This window comes from Nipponia nippon, unplaced genomic scaffold (genome assembly GCF_047370975.1).
Source record: "Nipponia nippon isolate SJK-2023a ecotype South Korea unplaced genomic scaffold, ASM4737097v1 scaffold_3, whole genome shotgun sequence".
Lineage (NCBI taxonomy): Eukaryota > Metazoa > Chordata > Aves > Pelecaniformes > Threskiornithidae > Nipponia > Nipponia nippon.
Window position 1 is genome coordinate 98,355,869 of NW_028262347.1, and position 22,413 is coordinate 98,378,281.

Sequence of the window (22,413 nt, forward strand, 5' to 3'; positions counted from 1 at the left end):
GAAGGGAAGCAAAGGAAGCCCTCCTTCCTCGAACTCCCATCATTTTGGTTCCCATCTCATTTCTCAAACATCATCTTACATCTTCAGTCCTGCCCTGAGTTATTTTACTCTCCCTCATCTCCTTTGCTTCCAAATTCCCAAAGCTTGACACCATCTCTATGATCTGGGGTGGGGTGGAGGGTTAGCCCCTACCTGCTCAAATTTTATTCTGTTGAAACTGCAGAACAAACCTCTGCAAGGGGACTTTAGTCACGTCCAAACGTGGTAAGTTTCTCCATAACCATATGCAAGCAGGACCTCAACATTTTCCTGTCTCCAAAAGATGAAACATCAAATCAGTGTCTGATTAGCCCACCTGGAGATGAGAGAAAGCAGCTGTGTACACATCATCTGAAACCCCTGTGACAAAGAGATTACTTACAACAGATTACTTAGTGTTGTCCATATAGCTATTGACTCCAGCAAACAGTGCAAATATAGTACAACTACATATTTGCAACTCCTCTATTAAATCTTTAATCAACTGATAGCAAAACTAGGAAAGATAACTATTCCATGAAACTTTCATCAGACATGTAATTAAATGTACCAAGGATGCTCAACTTAAACATTTCTGATATTACTCGCCAATATTTCAACTTTTCAGTCATGCTCACACTTAGTTTTCTGTGCTAATCAGATGTACATTCTCAAAGTATAAGACATGACAGACATAGCTTTCTAAGCTTCAGACAAGAGTCTGCTGCATTTACACATATATCTTAGAGACAATATTCTAAAAGAATTTGGTTTATTGAAAAATCTATCCAGGGCCAATAATATTTGCCTAAGATTTACAAAAAATTTCTGGGAGACTTAAATGCAATATCTGAGAAAATCAATGAGTGCCAATGTTATCTTCAGAAAGAAGAGAAATTTCTTTTTCATATAAGAGTTATTAAAAACCTTGCACTACTCCAAGAATTCTCATAATGTTAGCAATTGCAAGTAACAAGTCCTCTTAATGAGGTATAAAGTACTTCTGATTACCTTGCTCATCATATATGGGATAAATAATGTCCTGGGTTGTAATTTCCATTTTTTAAAGGCTCCCCACAGACATATTCCTTGGCCATCTGTTCTCTGGACCCAATGTAAATGGATGTCTGCACCATGCCCTACCTGCTGCGGTGAGGCAGACAGCTATCCTTGGCTTCATAGCACTGTGCTCGCCTCCCAAGAGAGGCATTTTTCAAGGAATTAATGACTAAGAAGAGCTATCACAGAAAGCGATAAAAACATGAATAAAACAGAGAAAGCGAGTGGGAAATGAATATTTACTATTTCTCATCATACAAGATACGTAGGCAAATCAGTGTTATGAGGCAGCTGGCTAAAACAAGCAGAAGAAAGTATAAAACAAGAATATTTTTAAGCTCCCTATTCAGATAGCACCAAGACACAAAATATAAATTGATCCAAAATGGAAAAGAAGGAATTAATGGAAAACACATCCATCAGTACCCATAAAAACAATGATTCACATGCAGCCTCTGATTTGAGATGTCCCAAAACTACTTCCCAGAAGCAAAAAAGATATACCAAAGGCAGGTTCTTCTATATGTGTAATGTTTCTTACCTTCACAGGTTGCTGTCACAAGCAGGATGCTGAGCCAGGAGAACTTTTAATCAAATCCAGTATCCCAGTTCTTAGGTGGTGGGTTTTTTTGTCGTTGTTGGTGTTTTGTTTTGTTTTGTTTTGTTTTTTACTTAAAAAGGAAATATATTGATTTAGAAATGCTTGGTTTAAAGATAACTTCACTATCACTCCACTACCTCTGAAAAAAACCCCACCTCTATCCTGGAAGTGAAAGTCTTCTACTGTACAAATACAAAACTACCAATTAACAAACAGAACCACTGTATTCAGCCTGTTTTTGAGCAGCTTTACTAATAGTATTTCACTGATGTCCTCCCTTTGCAAGCATAACACCAACAAGCTATTAACTTACTGAGTCACACAGGACCACATTAACTACATTTTCCACACCTGAATTCACATCTGAATCCAATTCAGAACTACTATTTCCAGACCTTCTCTGTCTCTTGTTGCTTCCTCTTAGATTTTGACTGCATCTGCCTAGTTTTCCTTTGATGCATCATCTTCCTCCTTTCTTATCACCCTCTGAACCCTTTCCACATTTAAGAATTCATCTTTCGTTTACGCTGAATATCTTGAAATCATCTGTTCCCCAAGTTCAGTCATCTCCTCCCTTATGCTTTCAGCCTACTGTTCCTCTGCTTTAAAGAAATTTGGTCACTAGACACCTCAGTCTACTGAGGATAAGTAGTACAAAGAATATTAATTCAGCAGAAAAGATCATCATATAAATCTAGTTGTCACTTGATAAAAAAAAAAGAAAAAAAAAGAGCTGAAAATACCTTATGTTTTTTAGTGATACACAAATGAATCCAAAGGATACCTACTGTAATTTATAAATTTGAATTATTCAATCTACAGCCAGGAATTATTTCTGAGGAACACAATTTTTTAAATTGCCTTTTAAAAATTACTGTATATGTGCATTACTAAGTGATATTAAAATGACAACACAATTTTTTTAAAACAAAGGTGATATTTAGTTTCTTGTCTACCACTAAAAATGCATTTTGCTTCATATATGGAGCCGTAAGAAAAAACTCCAAACTATGTGTTCCCATTAGCTGCAGATGCTGCTACATTAGTACTATCAAAACAAGAAATAAAGGTGTTAGTGTTGCTAGACAACCACTTCTCTCTTTAACGCTACTGATGACTCAAGCTGTAAGAGCAAAGAGGAAAATTTACTTCCATATTTTAGGAACCTCTTCACTTATATTTACGGTGAGATGATTTTTTTAGTTTTTGAAATAAAAAATTAAAGACTCATGGTCAGCTTAAGTCACACCCCAGATTTGGTGCTTACTGATAAGAAAGTTAGACATAAGGTTTCTGTGCTATAACTATTTTATTACAGTATTAAATTGATGCAATATCAATTAAAAACTATTGGGCTTAAAACTAAGTTTAAATATATTTTCATTAAAACATATGTATGGGACTTTTACACATGTTTATTCTGTATCTATCTATATTATTTCCAATTAACTAGCTGCTAGTGAACTACTGTTTTTTTCCTAGTAGCTTCTGTTAGATAGGGAAGCATGATGAATTCATAGATAAACAGAAATCCTGATGCTCTCCTAGATCATCATATCTATCCCCTAGCTCTCCTAAGAAAAAATCCTGTTAATTGAGAAACCAAGTACTCAAAAGCTGAGAAATCTGAAAATTCCATTATAATAATTATCGTAACTCATCCCTGCTAGGGCAAAATTGCTACTTGTACTATATACTGTATAATCATTTAAATAATGGTAAATAGATCAAGTAAACACATGGTCACCTCAGGAAAAAAATGTTATACATGCTATATTATCACAAAAGTTGTAAGTGCAGATATTTTGATCTGTAGTATGACACAATGAGAGCTCGTATTTACATCCTCAATACTTAAAGCTGTGTGTGAACAAGTGGAAAAATCTGCATCATTAAAACTTATCTTGATGCGCTTCCTCATTTTTCTATAGTATTCATCCAGAAAAGAATCTAAAGGAAAATGAACTATATATTTATAACACAGCTGTAAAAATCTTCATTTCCTTATACATTGCTGAAAATTGTCTAGAATTATCCTTTTTGCTCCAGTCTCTATCAGCACAGACATATCTGAAAAAGGTGCCCTAGGTCATTTTAAACAACTTGTTTCCCTCCCCCCCTTCCAGATTTACATATATCAATAACTATAGATATTGAAAAAAATGCACTAACACTCCCTCTCTCCCACATGGACACAAAATGAAAATAATTATTTAGGTAGCTCAAATGCTAATGTAGTCCAAGCACACTTCTAAAAAATAGATTAAGCAACAGGTTCAAAATCAAGTAATGCAGCCTCACTCAGTCAAGCCCATGATGAAGTGAAAAGGCAGAATGAATTTATAAAGTTTCCAATGAAGTATCTTTCCACTGGAGAGGATTTCTCTCTCTTATTAAAAATGACATTTGAACTAACATGTTAATTTAACAACTCAACATGTTAATAGCATAGTTTTCTCTACTGAATGTGTGCATCCAAATTTTTGACATAAAAAGCAAGAAAAACTATATGAACTATCAGAGACAGGAGTTTCTTCTACCAGCTCTTAAGAAAGTCAGTCCACAACAGAGAGAAACTTTCCTTTTGCTCTTTGGATTCTTTCTACTCTTTCAGTCAGAAACTGACTGGAAAATGGATCAGCATGGATGCAGCAAATGTCTCACCAAATTTGACAAATTCTGTATTTCAGACATTTATTATGGGAATAGAAAATGTTTCACACTTTCGAATAAATGGGAGGGCAGAAAGTATTGCAAAAATATGTTGAAAATTTGTGTAAATCCATGGTCTGGATCGATGTTAGACAATCATTACAGCCTTTACAATACATCTTTGAGTAATAACAGGGAAATATCATTCAAAACCTTCATTTATTGTAGTGTCCCTTCTGCTGGTTGGAGCAATCTAGTCAGAAGGAGGAACAAAACCAAATGACTGATAAGACCAATTTCACCGAAGGTTCTGATAGGAGACACGTCCTAGATGACCAGTTGAATAGCTTACCATCTCGTCATCGCTCAGATAACTTGTACAGAATCAATCTGTTTGGCTTTTTCATCTGCATTTGGTCTCTGTGCAGCTGAAGGGCAAGGAAAAATACAGAGGGACTCAGAGTAGTATTAAAAAAGAGAAGGGAAAAAAAAAAAAGATAGAAGGGTCTGAGTTGCCTCCACCCCAACATTTGATGGGAGTGCGGCACACATTCCAGAATAATGTCCAAAAAGGAACATGAAAGACAAAGTGTTACATGGGGCTTATGAAAAAAATTAGGCTTTGTACTTGTCCCTTGCCTTTCTTGCACATATTTTTTTTCAGTCTCATTTTCATATTGAGATTGGATTAATTTGGTGCAGGCCAACTTATTCAAGCAAGATTTTATCATCTTGCCTCTCATCTATCTCATGAAAACACCGAACGTTCACCTCTCCTGCTGCAGTATGTGAAATGACCTCAACAAACACTTTAGAAAAATAAATAAAAATACATTTTCATCTTGAAACTGGCCAAGCAAAATCAATTCTGCATAGATCATGTTTATTAGACACAGGAAAACTGATAGCCTGTGGGTTTAATCTATGAAATTATACACACTCAAACATTCATCTCAGACAGTAAAGCAACTCTGCCAGAGTTTATAGTGAGAGTTGCAGTGCAGATTTTAAACTTCGGAGTTCCTCTCTTCTTCCACAGGATCAATGAAAAAGTGTTTACAAATTAGAGTCCAAAAATCCATTGTTTTTTTATTGCAGTTTCCAGCCTATATTACAGAGCAGTGGAAGCTTTTTCACAAGATCAGCTAGTTGGGTTTCAGATTTCATTTTGTGTAGACCTACATACTAAGTACTAACACTACAAGTAAAGATTCAAAAATTTCATCCAGCTGAGACACGCATGGGAAAAAAAAGAGACAAGCAGAAGTTTGTGATAAAATCATTTATCTGTTGAATTTCCAGTTTTTCTTTCCTTGCGGAAATAAGAGTGAAGCTTTACTTTCTCCAAACCAGGACACAATTCTGAGACGCCCTTTCTACATCTAAGTCCTGGCTCTACTGAGGTCACTGGGAGCTTCACCAACAACTTTAATAAAAGTAGGTTTTCACCTTTCATGTTTAAACTGATCTAATAGTGATAGCTAATAAGGGTCAGTTATTGAACTGCACGACTGAAAGAATATTCCAGCCTGTAGAAGGCTTAATCTCCTAAACACCAAATATAATTTTCTTTAAATATAAATTGCCCTTTCAGTTTGAAGAAAGGATTTAGATGTTAATTACTGGCCTCAATATTTTTCATAATTCACAAAGTGGCTGCAGCTGCAGCAAAATCTTTAGAAAAACAAATACCCAAAGAAAGGGAAGAACTAATGCAGTTACCCCCAAGATGTGTGCCACATCTGGGGAACTCTTTTGGGTAAATATCTTTGTGTAGGTGGAAATTTGCAATAAAAAGAACAGCAGCAATATTTATTGCAAATAGCAATCCCTAGCAATATATAAAAGAGAGTAAAGATTTTCAAGAAGATTAGGTCAAGAGCATTCTATATTTTTTTTAATCATGTGGGAAAATTTCAAGTTTTCTTTAAAAATTTTTGTCAATTTTTCAAAATAAATAATTGCCAACCATATTCAGATGTTTTATGCTGTTTTGCTGATGAAGTGGAAGATATACATGGTTGCAAACAAAAAAAGGTAGCTGACCCTTAAGATCTTTAAGTAAAGGCGTAAAGGCTCTTCAATGCATAAGACAGATTTTGGAACAAAATCAAATTGATAAATGAGCAAACCAAAACTGCCTTTATTTGCTGGCATTATTAAAAATGCATTGAGCAGTCAGGTATTTGACAAGAAGCAAACAACAGAGCTAGAGTGTGTGATGGGGATTCTTGAAACTTCTGGTTCAAACAGGGAAAAAATACTGAAGCAGAAAGAAAGGACAAAAACCTCCCAGCCAAATTTGCTAATCAGTTAATTGAGAAATACCCACATAGGAAACAAATGACTCCTGCTAATCAAACATCATTTGCAGAAGAAATGAAATCACATTTAACTGAGAAGTGGCACAAAACCACGTGAACAAGAACATAAATTTGAGATAACTACAAAGATAACTGCAAAGTCAGGGAATATAAGACAAATTTGAGGTCCAATAGGTTTCTTGGGTATTTTGAAACATGGAAGAGTAGGCTCAACAAATTAACATGCCAAGATGGGGTAAATGAAGACTAAGATTGGTAAACTTTTTATGAATTAATTTTAAAGTTAGTGTATTTTAAATTTGTACAGGTCCTATTTTCAAAAATAGAGAGCAATATTTATTGCACTGGAAAATATGCCCATATTCCCTGCTTTTCTTTAGAAAGACTGTATCTTCAAAGTCTCAAATAGTGATATTGTAGCATTAATACCATGTTTCATTTACAAAACAAAATTTAATTTAAATAAACAAAACAAAACTTATGTTGTACCCTGTAGAAATATCAGCTTGTTGGGAAATTAAAAAAAAACCACCACCACCCCAAACCCAGTTTTTTTTGTTGTTTGGGTTGTTTGTTTGGTTTGTTTTTTTTTTTTTTTGGGGGGGGGGAACACACACACAGAATTCAAACATCCTTTGGAAAGGATATTTTTGGTTCATTTCCTTGAGACAAAGAAACGAATCCTTAACTCATGAGAAATTTCAGAACCTCTCCTGATATACACTTTCTGATCAGAAACTGTGAAATAACTTTTAATGCAGATGGACGGATTCTGGAATTCAATGAAACAAAAGTATCAGTTAAAGAAAAGCAATGAAAAGCAATAAATTCTCCAAAAGCCTACACTGAAAGAGATTACCCATGCAAGGTGTTTAATTAACTTCTTTTATTAAGTCAATTTACTTAATAAAGTAAACTGGTCACAGCTACTGTGTGTCTTATTCCCACAGGCACATTGAGTGCTGTGGCAGGGAGCTAGCACAAACCAGAAAAGTAGGTTGCTACATCTGCCACAGTGGTGACTGGTGCTGTAGCCCCCTTCTGTCTGTCCCTGGAGAAGAACACAGCCAAAATTCATTGAGACTGCTACAAGCCAGTCTTACAAATTGGGATGTTTTCAGTAGCTCTGTGTATAGATATTTTTGGTAGCAGTATTAAAAGTGGTGCTAATAAAGGCTTCTTAGTAGTCATACATTTTGTCTATGGCTAATAAAAGTTGGTTCAGCTCAAAGGGTTTCCTAGGTGTAGCTCTTTATATACACCAGTTCTCCTGAGTATCAGCTGTCCATTCCTTGAAACTAAAAGACCTGCTGAGAATTGATCTTACCCCCTTGAAAACAATACATTTTCCGCTGTAGACCAGTCAAATTAGTAACTATTATTTCTGAATTATGTGTGAAATTAAAAGTACTACAAATCTAACATTAATTACCATTAAGAACAAGCTATACTCATTCATGGTATTTTGGAAACAGCTGCAGTTATGGGACAAACTCAGGTTGTGGGACAGATGTAGGGAAGAGGTGGTAAATTCTGCAAGAATTACCTTCTTGCAAGCCAAGAACAGAATTCAATCCAAAGTAAAGTCAGGCATCTGGAAAGAGCTCCAGGTTGGCCAGCCACAAGGGCTCTTCAAATAGCCCCCAGTGCTGGATGGAAGGACCAAAAATACTCAGTTTTAGGTATTACTATTCCGGTCAGGAGGAAATGGGAAACATACGCCTCCGCTGCAAGCCTTGTATGTAAGAACAGCTCCTCACAACAAAAACATTATGGTTCTTTTTCTACCACTTGAACTGTGGCTGAAGTAAACTATTCTGGAAAGAAAGTACAACGCTGTTGTAGAAATAGCGGATGATTCAGGTGTTTGGGTTAAACTTCTAGGTTACCTATGCCTATATAAGTTATCAGCATTTACTTTTGGCCCTACACACAATACCAATTATTTTTCTGATCTTTATTTGCGTGATCACCTCAGTGTATGAAGGACAAGGACAGGACAGAATTAGAACTGGCAGATGCTACACCTGAGAAAAGTTAATTCGCTACACCTGAAAAAAGTTAAGTCTTTCTGTTTGCTGCGTTTTATCTGCACCGACTATATCAACACTAATAAAAAGAAGTATTTTTAAAATTATCTCAAGAACATTCTACGCATAGATGTTCAGATTTCAAGTTCTGTTGATATCAAAGTTAACACAGAATCAGAGAAAACTCTCCCAAGTTTATCCTTTTAGTGAAATTACCCAGATTATTCCTTTTTAAACTTTAAAATCTTACCGTACTTATTAAAATATGGATTGCAGCTTCTGCAGTGAAAAAATAGATGCAAACCTACTCAGCAGTCAAGAGAAAATATTTCTATCTAGCACTCAAATATGCATGACAGGAATATAGTTGCACTTAAATCTCGCCCACCATTCAATTAGAAAGGGAACTGAAAGAAACAGCCATGGTTTGTCTAACAGATGTAGAAGTCTGGTTTTCGTGAATTTGGAAAGACTAACATTACCATTTCTACCAGCTCAGATTTGTGAAAATTTAAAATGACATCCAAATGTCATAATTGGGCAAGGCTGAGAAACAGCACACTCAGAATTGTCATTATTAATCAAACTGTCACTCTCTTTACACCTCTCTCCGTTTCTGTCATTATATATGATTCTATCCCTGATACTACAAACCACTTCTGACTAGTGTATATAAGTCTAGCATGAAACCTTTCCACAAGATTCCGTAAATCACAGTAAAAATAGCTGCACTGCATTTGGTTTAGACAGCTAATTGCATAATGTATTCTTCATTTTGGCTGTTATTCATAATACAGTCACTTATTATTATAGCATATTTAAGAGGAAACAATATTAGAAAGACAGAAGAAAGCTTTCTTCCAAATACCCCCATTATAAGACTCTTTCCACTTTACCAAATTCTCACCAGGTCAGCTGTGATTTTTTTATGCTAAGCACCTTTCTGATACAGAATTAGATTTGTGTGTGTTCATGCATGTTCACATGCAAAAAAAAAAAGGGAAAATATATATTTCCCTTATGAAAGGTAATATAATTCTGACACAAACATACTCTAGTATGGCAGCCAGTCAACTCCAGTTGGCGGCCGGTCACGAGTGGTGTTCCCCAGGGCTCAGTGTTGGGGCCGGTCCTGTTCAATATCTTCACTGATGATCTGGACGAGGGGATCAAGTGCACCCTCAGTAAGTTTGCAGATGACACCAAGTTGGGTGGAAGTGTCGATCTGCTGGAGGGTAGGAAGGCCCTGCAGAGGGACCTAGACAGGCTGGACCGATGGGCCAGGGCCAACTGCATGAGGTTCAACAAGGCTAAGTGCCGGGTCCTGCACTTGGGTCACAACAACCCCATGCAACGCTACAGGCTTGGAGAGGAGTGGCTGGAGAGCTGCCTGGCAGAAAAGGACCTGGGGGTGTTGCTTGACAGACACCTGAACATGAGCCAGCAGTGTGCTCAGGTGGCCAAGAGGGCCAGTGGCATCCTGGCTTGTATCAGGAATAGTGTGGCCAGCAGGACCAAGGAGGTGATAGTGCCGCTGTACTCGGCACTGGTGAGGCCGCACCTCGAGTATTGTGTTCAGTCTTGGGCCCCTCACTACAAGAAGGACATCAAGGTGCTGGAGTGTGTCCAGAGGAGGGCAACAAAGCTGGTGAAGGGTCTAGAGCACAAGTCTTATGAGGAGAGGCTGAGGGAACTGGGGTTGTTTAGCCTGGAGAAGAGGAGGCTGAGGGGAGACCTTATCACTCTCTACAACTACCTGAAAGGAGGTTGTAGTGAGGTGGGGGTTGGTCTCTTCTCCTTAGTAATGAGTGATAGGATGAGAGGAAATGGCCTCAAGCTGCACCAGGGGAGGTTTAGGTTGGATATTAGGAAAAACTTGTTCACCGAAAGGGTGGTCAAGCACTGGAACAGGCTGCCCAGGGAAGTGGTTGAGTCTCCATCCCTGGAGGTATTTAAAGAACGGATAGATGTGGTGCTCGAGGACATGGTATAGATGGACTTGGCAGCGATAGGTTAACGGTTGGACGCAATGATCTTAAGGGTCTTTTCCAACCTTGATGATTCTATGATTCTATGATTCTAGCAGACCCACAATTTACATTAGTGACTTATATTTTTGGTTTGGTAGGGAATATGCTGCTTTGGTTAATAACCTCATAAAAATTAACCCTCTATAAACTTTAAAGTTTTTCAGTTAACACAGCTCAGTTCAGTTTTGCAAGTGAAATTCCCTGAAGATTGTCAGCACTACTCTGGCACAGCAGAGAACGGTCTTCCTGCGTTTCCAGTGGTTTCTATCTTTGATGCTCACCAGTCCATTTTCTGTGTTTTCTGTAGGTTTCTGCATGGTACTAATGAAGCCTAATCACAACAGCAGTAAATAAGCTGAGAAATGAAAGAAAAACCAATGATGACTTCTACAGTCAAACCCAAATGGTAAGTTATTACATGGAATTGAGGATGTGGCAGAATGTGGTGGGACATTAGGTCAGTGACATTTACAAAAATACGATAACACACTGCAAAATCCTGACTTCGTTAGGAGTTAATAAATAAAAGCACTTCATTTGCCACCACTAATTTCAAAGCTACTGAGAACTTAAAATTGAAGTTACACTACATACATACATACACACGCACTACTACAAGAATATTCTTCTTCATGTAACAAAGCTCTCATGGTGCAGAAGAACGAAGGTTTTTTCTATTTGATAGTTTCAGATAGGATTTACTACCGTATAAATCAAAACTAGGAGAAAGTAAATTAGTCTAATTAGACAATTTATTGATCCATTTAGATTGTTCTTAAAAGATATTTTAGGAGCATCTGCAAAGAAGCTCTCTCCTAACATACAAGTTTATTCAAGCTTAGAAACAAACTGGTGAATGTACAATGAATAAAGATATGAAATGATTTTGACATAAATTAATACAGAAAAACGAATGAATGTAAAACAATACAAATATAACTTAATTCATGCAAACAGTAGAAAAAAAAAATCAGCCATTTTTTCTACTCTAATGTTTCAGCTGAGGAAGAAGTCAGACAACCACTGCCTCAAGATTTATAAAGAATTTTTTTTTGTATGCAAGAAGAACATTCAGCTACTGTCAAATTTTTCTCAGCTAAGTGATAACTTTTTTTAATAATAGGAACTTCTTGGAAGTTTGGTGAAAGTCAACTTTGCTAAAAAAAGAAAAAAGACTACTGGCATTTTTCACTACTGCCTCTCTAACTCTCTGGCTTTAAAAATCAATAAATGAACCTTTTTCCACATCCATACCCTTCCTGTGTCAAGGAAGAGCGGCTGTCCTTGATAAGTAGCCTGTCTAAACTGCTATTGATATTCCTAACATTTATTAAATGGATTCTTTGTTTGTTGAAACAGGCATCTACTCTTTATTTGAGAGTTACCTTTAATTAATACTTCTAAAATTTTATGCAACATTATTTCACATCATCCAGACAAAAACAAAATGTATTTCAGCAATTAAACTGTGATGCTGCATGCCTACTTTTAAAAATTACTACTGAATTACATATGTATACAAAGGCAGCAAGATCTCATAGATGCACAATTTAAAATGCGGCACTAAAGAGATCAAGGGTTAGTGTGCAACCTTAGACCCTTTAGGTACACTGAGACTTATGCCTAGCCATGTTGTGCATGGCATTAAAGATTGACCTAACGCTGGTGAGCACACAGTGCTCGCTACTGAAAGAGACTAAGACGCGCTGAAATACCACGTGCGAGAGCAGGGAAGCAACAAAAGCAGAGGACTGAGAATAAGTTCTGAAGGACCAAACAGATATAGAGTTAACAAATGTGTGCTGCATGCAAGAAAAGATTAAGTGAGCATGACAGAGCTGTACATTCAGAATGAGGTAGCATTTCTGCTGGTAAAGCCACAGTATGGCTAAAACAGAGTCAATTTATATAATATGCCTCTAGGGAATGATTATAAAGAGGTGGTTCTGGAGGAAAATTGAGACAATATTACATATCATCAGGACTGAATATAAGCACAGAAATCTTTGTATTGTTACTAGAGAGACAAAAAGAACCAGGATTTGTGTTACTCTGGAAGAATAATTTTCCAGGTAGGGGGAAAAAAAAAAAAAAAAGCAGTTAACAGTGATAATCCAGATATTTATCGATGTAGCCAACAAATTTCTTTGCTTTTTGTTAGACTGGCTTTGGTGAAGAGCAGTCTTAAGACTAGAAAATATTCTTGGGTGGAGCAATAGCAAGTTACTTCAGACAAAAAGGAAGAATGGTACACTTTGGATGTCAAAAAATGTAGGGATGAATAAAATATATTTTTAAAATTGCTGTAAAAGAGGTAAGAATTGTTGAAGGTCAGGCTAGTTAAAACTTGGAGGTTATTACTGAAACAAATAGCAGTGGTCACACATTTGGAAAATGACCAGGAAAAGTTAAATAAAGCCTTTGCTTTTTTTCCATACAAGACTGATGAAACAGAAATTGAAGCATCTTTGTACTGAAACGGAAACGTCCACATTGATGTGGAAGCAAAATTCAGAAAAGAAGCATCAGGATAACTGGGGACTGGATGACTTCCAGCTCAGATTGCAGAGGAACTAATATGTGACATTCTAAATGCATAAGCCAGGTTTTCTAATAATGCTAACTGATCTGGTCTGGTATTACATGACTAGAGAAGAGAAACCATAGTAAACTGTATTTAACAAAGAACATGTTAAAAAACTGCAAACTACATAGTCTGACTTCAGTAACATGCAAACTTCAAGGGAAAACAGATAGATTTAGGGGGAAATTAGATATAATTTAACAGGGTGAAACATTCCAAACTAACACTTTCCCCTAAAAACAAAAACCTTACCTCACTGTGACTTCAATAAATCTATTCAGTAAGTAAAAAATCCCATCTTTAATGAATACATGAAATTAATTCTGTGATATCCCATACACCAAGCAGATCCTTTTCACAGTTCTGTGCTTCCTGTTCCAAAATCAGGAGATTTTAAGCAGATAAAAATAGAATCATATAGCACTAAAAAGTTTCCCTTAAATTTTACCTGTATTAAAAATATTGACCCTTGAGCATGATGTCATGGTGACTAGGCTATTCTGTCACTATGTTGCATAACAGATTTGGTATCCAATAGGAAGGCAAGAAATCTTTAAAAGGCTGAGCCACTGGAAGAGAGAAAGTCAACAGAAAAGAAATGAAGGGCAGACAAGAAAACTGAGTTGAAGTTTCCTAAGATTTTAAAACCAAGTCACAGATAGTTTCTCTATCATTAAAGAGGAAAGGTTTACTTAGAAATAATAGCTGGCTCTAAAACACTCCTTGTGTTGTAAAAATAGAATATTTCCATCCACTGGTTGCCCTATTTCTGGATTTTTTTAAAAACCAAACCCGATTGTTCTTTATTGCTGCGACCTGAGAGGCTAGACTTCAGTCAAATCGGGCATCCCTGTGTGATTACTCGGAGCTCTCCACAAGCCTCATGCAATTAAAAGCATCAATACTGACACACATTAATGACAAAATGTTAATGCAAGGGCTAATTGAGACCATCTCCCTCACAGGCCATTTCACAACATTAATAGCATGGAAAACAGCCATTAACGTGTAATTAAATTTCCGGGATGCATGGGCTATCAAAACCAGGTAGCAGGAACCCTTCTTCACACTTCTTAACCTCTCATTACCTCTTGAGCCCAAAATAGCTACTGTGCCAGGCAAGACTGTGTTACTACCTTCCCCTACAAAAGTGAACTGGCGTGGCACCAAGTACCAGTTCTGCCAGCAACAAAAGCCATCTCAGTGAAGCAAGCTGCATTTTCTGAGCTTTACCCATCAGGGAGATAAGTAAATGACAGATTATTAACTAGTTTTTCTGGGGTGCAAGTATGTAAATATTTTGCTAACAGAAGATACCAACTACTCCAACTTTCAAGGCTCTGAACAATTTATTCTAAAATATAACTATATTCCTTTCATTGAAACAAACTGATTTCATTAACAACACAAAAAAATTGCAATTTTAATTCCTTCTGAATCTTTTCCCACAATGCATCAATTGAAAAAGATTCGAAGTGACAGATCAATCTTGCTAGTCTGGCGTTGAGAGAGATGCTTCCACAATGTTTTAGGGAGAGCACTAAGATTTTAGAGAAAGGTCTTTGTGTGTAGGATTGTATCAATGTTATATAAAAACGAAATGAGATATACATTTTCCAATTTTGAGCAACCAACTTGAGCTACCCCAGCTTTCTGGAACACTTAGCACTACCCAAATATCAGTCTGAGTATACCTCAGTATGAATGCACTTGCCACGGGGCACTTTTAATGCTTTTGAATAAACAGTAGACAATTGCTCATGCCAGCCTCTAATAAGAATAAAGCTGAAGCGTGCTGTTGGGGAAAGGCATCCAATTTATCTCTGAACCCGCATAAATACCCCTTATTGAACAATCCGTTCCCTTGACACCTACAAACTTCTTGGGGTTTCTGTTTTTTTTTTTAAGCTTCAAAGTTATTTGGTTTTATGGCGATCGGAAATGAAGACAGTTTAGTAATCTGGAATAACACTTGATATGGCACACTTCCCAACTCCTCTGAGTCAGGGACAATGTCTTTGTCATTCAGGTTAAGGCACAAATTTGAAGTTGGTTTCTGAGAAGAGTCTTAACCATAAGTACTAGCTGGGTCTGAATCTATCATTCATCTGAGGTGAATTTTCATTCATCTGCATGAACTATTCCCGAAGTTTTGCCAAAACAGACACATTTCCATTGGGAAAGGAGGAGGAAAGATGTGGAAAAAGTCCTGCCAGCCTAGCATTTGAATGGACTGTTAGTTTTCCAGTGTAAAAAATATTTTGTTAAAGAATTTTCAGCCTTTGAGTTTTGCATCTTTCTCAGTTACAGGTAAATGTTGACCGTTTTGCTTCTATAATCATATATGAATCAGACTGAAAAAGTCTTCTAAAAGCAACAATGACCAAAATATTTTTTGTCACAATTTAACAGAGAAAAAAAAATAAATATTAGGTTTCAAGGCCTTAAAGAACAACTGAACCAAGGAGATTTTTTTCAGGAATTTTTCAGACACCAAAATATTGTTTCACAATGGAAACTGCAACGAACTAAGCTACAGTATTACAAATATGTTACAAAATCTGTTTTCAAGGGCTCAGCATCCATGTAAAATCATCTAGTGCATGTTATATACCAAGGGTATTGCTTTAGAAACCTGAGATCATCTCCTTGATGCTCAGGGATATTGATTCACTGATACACTCCTACAGAATTAAGTTCACTTGAATACTCTGCAGGAAGACCATCCATCTGTTTTCTAAAGTATCCTCTCATGTGACAATATAGTGAGAGGCAAATGTTTTCAGAGATGGGTTGCCCACCTCATGAAGATGAGATGTGGGCAGACACAACAATTGCTTTAAAAGTTGCTGCAGAAAAAGGACGGGATTAGTCAGCTCCTCTTCTTCATGATTAGGACAAAAAGTGATGGTCAATGATGAAGCACTGTGTTAGACATCAAGAAAAAAAAACCCAAACTTTCTAACAACAAAAATAATGAACTACTGGAATAGGTTGCCAGGGAAACTGAGAAATCCATACCATTAGAATATTCAGAGACAGTGGAGGCAAAATCAAAAATTACATAGGTTTAGCTTCATTGTGGTATAGGAATGAAATAGGTCCAATGCAGCGCCTTTTTTCTAAATTGTGATTTTAAAAAATTTCCATCTTTTCACAAAATGGAGGTTTTTTTTTTTTATCTTACCAGTTTCATAGGAAATAAAAATTTCAGCTTTTCGGTCAGCTCCAGCAATCATGAAATATTCTCACCAGTTAATATTACAGCTTATTTATCTACAGACAAAAAGTCCTTTCTCTTTTTTACATGGCCCACTTGTGTTCTCCCTCAATGTCACTCCTCATATTTAAAAAGTAAGCAGAGACAGAGTTCTACCTCTAGTCAGTGGCAGCTGTGTACAGCCATCTTCTCAGCTGAAGCACTTATTCATATAATTTATTTAATTGGTTTTAAATCATAGTTTTTCATATGAATAACTTTATGGACATAATAGCTGCCATTCAAAAAATACTGGTGTTAGAGTAAGTTCAGATTCTTGAATGTAAATACATTTCTAACATCAAATGTAATACTTCAGAGTCTGCAAACTGAATATTGACAAAAAAATGCAACTTTTGTAATAGTTTTACACTCTGGAATTGTACTTTGTAAGTCAATGATTTCTGTGTCTAGCAGATCATCACTGGAGTGGGTTTGCCCTTAACAGTCAAGGTTAAAGTTTCTCTCAAGGCTATATTACTTTCCAGAACTCAAACCCCATTACTTCAACCTCAGAATAATGCTTGTGAGAGGAGATATAGCAGGACCAATGCTTGGAATTTGTTACCGGAGTTTAAAACAACAATTTTTCAGCACCCAGATTGAAGTGCAAAATTTTGACTTAAGTGTAACTTCAGCTGGAGTCTTAACTGTAACTAAACACTTCTTTGGAAGAAAAAAGTGAAATAAAAAAAAAAATTGTTCTCTCTTTGTTTGCAACTAAGGACAAAGAGGTGTGAAGGGATGAAATTGAGAAGCAATAATAACTTGGTGAGGAAGAGTAAGAAATAGCTTATATTGCTTCAGAAGAACTCAGGAAAACCACTGGCTTCCAGAGATTTCAGTAATTTCTTGGAAGGTGCCTAGCTACTTGAAAGCTAAAACTAAACAGTCCAAAATGTGATTCTACAATCAAGTGATTTTGTTGCATTCAATGATAAGTCAAGGAAAAGGACTGGCTCTGACCTCATTTCATTCGTATATTCAGTGACTGTTTTGCACATGGGAAAGAAAAAATCACAGCAGCCATACTCAGAGTAAAATTACATTCTCTTTTCTGGATGTGTTCTTGTGTTTGCCTGAACTGGTTTTGAATACTGTAATGATACAGATGTCACAGCTTCCCCAGGCAGCCTGGGCTTTATGGCAGCTACAGACAAATGTGCTTGCACTACAAGTTTTCGTACGCAACCCTGCCAACTTCTGACTTACAATCTAATTTAATTCTTGACCTGCTCATTATCTCTGGAGCAAAGACTTCCAATTACTTTGGCAATTGGTATCCTAAGGACTATTCTGGCATACCCAAATCCTCACTATCAGCTCCCAAGAAGGATGTCAACCAACCTCTCCAAAAAATAACATTAACATTCCTGTCATCTACTAGTACTTTTACAAAAAATCATGGGTACCACTAAAAAAAAAAAGATGTCTGAGAAAGAGTCTTACTCATGCAGCTCTTGTAATATCAAGCTGTACAAGTGTAATTGGAATTAGAATTTACTCCATATTGCTACTCTGGTACAAACGTTCATTGCCAAAACATTAGCAGCAGTCCTCCCAGCCAAACTGGGGACAAACTGGGTCTATTCTTCCTTAACCTCTCACATTAGGTCAAATATCAATGGAGAAAGGAATTTACAAAGACCTAATAGAGTATTCCCTCAGGGATTTAAAGGACAAGGCTATAGAAAGAAAGAAAGATTTTAAACGAGTCCTTCCTACTTTAAAACATTTTTCATGTTAATTTTAACATTAATATTCATGTCTTGTTGATAGGAGCATGAGTCGGCAACATAGTGACATTTCTATCAATGTGAAAGGTAGAATGAACTGTACTACAGAATAATCTACTGAGACTGTGGTTCTCTGGACATGCATGAATGTCAATTACAGTCACTTTAATTGCTCTAAAAAAGACAACAATTGATTATATCCACCTGCTTCATTTCTTCTCCATCATTAAATGTGTGGGTAAGCAGCCAACTTCTGACTACTGAAACCTCAGTTATGTGGGCAGAAACATATATGTACGTGTTATTGTTTTGCCAGGTGATACTGGCAACAATAACAAATGAGTTCAATTAACTAAAGGTCTCTCCAAAACATGCATCTCAGGTTCACACCTGCAGACAGAGTTCACGTGGTTACGGAGCATCCTCCATGCAATACCAAGTAGACAGAATGGAAACAAACAGTGTGGAAGAAATCAGACCAATGTTACTAAAGGAATTGTAAGTTTAGGAGAATACTCTTACAAAATATTAGTCTACATCAGCAGATAATGACTCCAACTTTAGTTTTGTATCCAAGGATGAGCACCCTTCTATTACACTGCTGTTCCTCAGCCCATTTGTGGTTAGGTGTCCGCACCCCAGACTCCCAGCACACCTTCAGACCTGGCTCCAGACACCCCTGGACATCTCTCTGCACTCCCACCCTACCATGGATATGCAGCTTCATCCACTGCTGTCTGTCACTTCAGACAAACGTATTTAATTATTTTGTGGCACCCTCTGTCATTGAGACCTGTCCCTACATTACCTCTCCACACCGAGTCTTCACAACAGTACAGAATCTTAAGGGACAACTCCAGTACCTTATAGGGTGTCTGAAGTCAAGTCCTTGTTACAGCAGATGTACTCCATGGCACAAAGTCCTTTTCTTCTCCTACTGAACCATTTTTCAGTTGAGGTCTACTACACAGCTAAGCCTGAATTCGCATACAGTTCTGGTTGACTTCTAAGAGACCTGGAGGAACTCTGGATAGACATCTTACACACAGGTGATTCTCCCTGATGATGCACTTCTCCATGGTCACTACCCAATGGTAGCAAACACCTATTTCTGCTAATGAATTGATGTCCACAGGGAGTTCCAATTAAACATTTTTGTGGATATTCTTCATGCTGTTCACTCACAGGCTGAAGGAGAAAGCTCCTTACATTTACAGCAGCCCGTGGCTCACAGGTGTATGCCGTTCATGACACCACACTGCATTAGATGTGGAAATTTAAGGGTAAAAAAAAGTTGCTGTGGTGGTTCAAATTTACAGGGGAAAAAAACCAAAGTATGATTTTGCCTGCAATCAGCCTAAGGAAACATTTCATAAGCTCTTGAATATGAGCTGCTGTTCTGCTTCATTATGAATTACGAGTCTGGTAAATACCTAGTACCTTTAGCAAAGTCAGAATTATATATATAATTAAATCAAATGTTTACAAAAAGATCTGAAGAGCTTGTATCTCATTCTCACAGGATCATCCCTAGCCAATAACACCAGAAACAAACAAAACATCATTCTGTACTCTGCAGAGGGAAACACAGGCAGAACACCTAATGGATATTTAACTGGTGCAATCATTTGGCGTAGATGTGAAACTATCATATATGCAGTTTTCTCATCAAGAATGCATATGTATTTTAGCTTTTCCAGCTTTATGCTGTTATTTCTTATTTCTTTCCCTAGTTTTCTTTGGGAATTTTGTGCCAATTAATCAGGATTAAGACCATCCACTCACATTCACACTGCAGGAATATAAAATATGAAGCACCACCCTTTTTAGACACAGATGAATCTGACAAACATTCAGAGCATCTGAACATAGCTTGACACAGAGGTAGTAGCACTTTCAATTTTCTTAAGATCCTGCTACAAATATTTTAATAAAGGGACTTCAAAAGCCCACAAAAGCCTTCCTGACTTACCCTTTGATAGAAGCTAAGAAGTAGGTAGCAAACAGTGGGAATCTAAACACTTCTTCCTCTTTCTCAGTGACACTAGAGTATTTACAGCAGTTACCAACTTTTGTGATGCTGACCTGTAGTAGTTTCCTAAAAAAATATTTGTATAAACAAACATAGGCTTACAAAGGGTGTGAGTGTAATGAAATGATTAAACTGTACTTCGGAGACTCAGGATGATTAGAAACTAAGTGTTTCCCCAGAGACATTTCTGCCATTTAGTGCAATGTTACCCACTCCAACAGCTTGCTTTTTGCTTTATCCTCTTGAGAATTATTTCAAGAATCCCCAGGAAGGGTCCTGTCTCTGGCACCAGTCTCTGATCTGCAGCGACACATCCAAGAACAATAAACCAGAGGCTCAGAAATTATCCCAACCTTCCTTTCTGTTAGGAGTAACCACGAAATGTCCTTCTCCCCAACAATCTTGTATACGATTATGTGCTCCCCAACATCTTTTTCTATTTTTTTTTCCTCTGATGCCAGAATTACTGCCCTGCCCTTGGTTTCCCACTCTCAGATAAACAGCCTATAAAATTGCTGCAAGAAACCAAAAGTGCTGCTTTTCACACAGCCACAAGACAGACTTGCTTTACTCAACATATTCTGTGCAAAGCATCTGCGCCAGCCTCCACAACACAGAGACAACAATGTAATCGGCGAAATGCTGAGAAGTTCCTCTGGGCATAGACTGAAAAGAGGGCAGGAGTAGGGAGGCTCTGAAATCAGAGTGCATCACATATTAAAAAGTAACTTTTCGGCAGCGCATTGCGAGGCTGAGCACCAGGCAGAGAAGGGGAGCACACAGCCACATGGTATATTCCTGCCTCTGCCTCTCTCCGCTCTCTTTTGGTGCCTCTCCCTGGCTTTCTCTCCCACCTCCTCTCCCCGGCGCTGCCTTCCCCTCTCCCCCTGCCGCAGGCTGCAGAATGGGACACGCTTGTTCCCCAGCCAGCCGGCAGCTGTCACACAGCGGAGGCAGCCAGCAGCCGGTGCAAAGAGTGAGCCTACTCTGTCATTTAGGATGACTCACTGGAATCTGGCATTAATTTCTCTTTTTCTGGTAGTGGACGGAGAACAACCAAAAAGCTACACTGGACCAGACCAAGGTAAGAGATTTAAAAGTCTTTTTTACCCTAAAGCCGCCCGATGCCTTGAGGGTGCCAAGCTGTGTACAAAAGCTGGCACTGGAACTAATTTGGTGGGTGTCTGAACACCTGGCATTACATGCCACCAGTGTGCCTTTCTGGTGTTAACCCTGTGCGTGCCACCCAGCTACGCCCAGGGGGAGAGATGGCAGGTCAAAATATAGCCTAGTGACTGCATTTGCTCCCCTTAATGCAACTTTTACGGCAGCACTACCACCTGCTCCTGTGAAGACAAGAAGCTTCTCAATATTGCTAAATGATCAGGCACGCTTTTGTGTTCTGCTGCTGGGGATAAAGCCTATCAGGCGTCCGTCATGGACTCCATGCGGATTCATTCCCACAGCAGTTGTTTCATCACTTTAATGAGTTGAAATTCCACAGTCCGCAGAAACGCTTCCCTGTCATTTCCCCTCCCTCTGAGGGATTCTCATAGGATCATATAGGTATGATCCATTTTCAGGCTTTGCAAAAGTAGTGCTCACTGAAACCACCAGAACAAGTCTGCTGAAGCACAGGCAGCGCTGCACTACATATTCTGTCTCCATTCCTCTCTGTGATTTTTCTGCTGTGAATCAAAAATTCAGTGTTGCAGGAGGGTTTTTGCAAAGACAGTACATGTCTCTGGCACAGCAATTTAAAGTAAAGGGAGAAGCTGCTGCTCCGAGTAATCAAATCCTGGCAAAATTCCCTTCTTCCATTTTCTGAGGCAGTACAGTATTTCAAGGAGATTTATCTAAGCAGGTTTCTGCTGGGGCTGATTGACAGTTTTCAGTTGTGATTTTAATTAAAAGATTTCACTGAACACCTACACCTTCATTTCTGTCTATGCAATGCTTTTTACCAAATGGCTTACTTCAGAGGGTGACACTTTTAAAATTAACCCAGCATCATGCTTTTCTAAATCTATAAACAGAATATCAGACTAGCTAGTACACATTGCAGAATTGCACAATCTTACCTTTGGA

General features: G+C 37.7%; 1 protein-coding gene across 1 annotated transcript in view; it reads left to right on the forward strand.

Moving 5' to 3' along the window:
- Positions 1–21,201: 21,201 nt before the first annotated feature.
- Positions 21,202–22,413, forward strand: part of RASGEF1A (RasGEF domain family member 1A) — a 179,947-nt gene continuing 178,735 nt past the window's right edge. The window contains exon 1 of the mRNA XM_087766873.1: positions 21,202–21,409. The gene's annotated coding sequence lies outside the window, so the exon portion shown is untranslated. The remainder of the gene's footprint in view (positions 21,410–22,413) is intronic.